Here is a 1,558-nt window from a genome sequence, read left to right as displayed (position 1 = left end):
ATATATATATATACATACATATATATATATATATATATATATATACATACATATATATATACTTATGTATATACTTATGTATATACATGCATACACATATATTTATATATACATGCATATATATATACATGCACATATATATGCATACATATATGTTTGTACATATATACATGTATATATAAACATAAATATATACACATTTTCTTACACACACACACACACATACACACACACATACACACACACACACACACATAAATACAAATACACATGAATGCATCCTTACCTTGTTAATTGTAGGTGTTTCACAAACACATTACTTGAAATAAATTTCTGGATGTAAACAAAAAGAGTCTTTCTGTTTTTGTTTGTTGTTGATTTATTTCTGCCGAAATTTCTTCAGCTTTGCTGATTGTGTAACTCACATTAAGTTCATAGTATGGTCCGAAATCGTTGTTGCCACACCAAAACGAAATAAAGTACCACAGGACAAAGAATAAAAGACTCTCGTCCACGATGATTTTATTTCTGGGCTTCCAAAAAAAATATTCCTTCAAAATATTTGGTTTCCATTTGGTAAATATAAGTATAACGAGTTTCCTGTCCTATACCGGCTTCAAAAATCACATCAGTGTCCGCGTTAATATTCTATATCTATGTCTATATAAATATGCATAGAGTTGTGTTTTTGTGTTTGAGTAAGTATCCCTGTTTGTGTACATATGTGTGTGCATGTGAATTTATGCTTGCATGTGTATGTTTATATATGTGTCTGTATGTGTGTATGCATGTATGTATGTGCGAGTGTAATGAGATTTGATGTGGTTCTGCTAATGCCTTTTTTTCTTTCTTTCTTTTTCGATGTTTGAAGATTCCAGAATGGGACGGAGACACCAAATGCCGTGCCTGTGTTTCGCCTGATACAGTTGGCTTCTGTTGGCCACTGCGCTTCATGCGAGCGTATTCATGCGTGTAAAAAAAAAAAAATATCCTCACTCCCTCCCGCTCTCTCTCTCTCTCTCTCTCTCTCTCTCTCTCTGTCTCTCTCTATTCCAGAGAAACGCTAGCTAGACAGAGACGTATGGATGCAGTTGTCGGTGGCCATCAGCAGCCAGTGTCACTTTGAAAATGTAGGAACAATAATTTAATCGATACGACTACCAGCTGATTGGGAGGGAGACAGGCGATAAACTGATCTTTTTATTAGCTTTGTAAGAGATTCTGTGTGGGAGAGTGTCTGTTTTAGTGAGTGCGCGTGCGTGCGTGCGTGCATGCGTGTGTGTGTGTGTGTGTGTATGTGTGCGTGTGGACGTGCGTATGTGTGTGTACATTTGTACGAGTATAGCTCACATATACGTATGTATGTATTTATATATATATATATATATATATGGAGAGAGAGAGACTCACGCACACAGACATTGATAGACAGACAGACAGACAGACAGACAGACAGACAGACAGACAGACAGATAGATAGATAGATAGATAATCTGTGTGTGTGTGTTTCAATGGAATAAATCGGTGCCAACAAGGAGGGTTAAAAATATTAGTCAAT

General features: G+C 35.8%; 1 protein-coding gene across 1 annotated transcript in view; it reads right to left on the bottom strand.

Annotated features, from left to right (window-relative positions):
- LOC106875330 (uncharacterized) overlaps positions 1 to 977 on the bottom strand; it is a 104,948-nt gene extending 103,971 nt beyond the window's left edge. The window contains exon 1 of the mRNA XM_014923420.2: positions 287 to 977. The gene's annotated coding sequence lies outside the window, so the exon portion shown is untranslated. The remainder of the gene's footprint in view (positions 1 to 286) is intronic.
- Positions 978 to 1,558: the final 581 nt, after the last annotated feature.

The sequence above is a fragment of the Octopus bimaculoides genome, chromosome 2, assembly GCF_001194135.2.
Source record: "Octopus bimaculoides isolate UCB-OBI-ISO-001 chromosome 2, ASM119413v2, whole genome shotgun sequence".
NCBI lineage: Eukaryota > Metazoa > Mollusca > Cephalopoda > Octopoda > Octopodidae > Octopus > Octopus bimaculoides.
The sequence above is the reverse complement of the archived record's forward strand: the minus strand, read 5'-3'. Positions and strand labels throughout refer to the sequence as shown.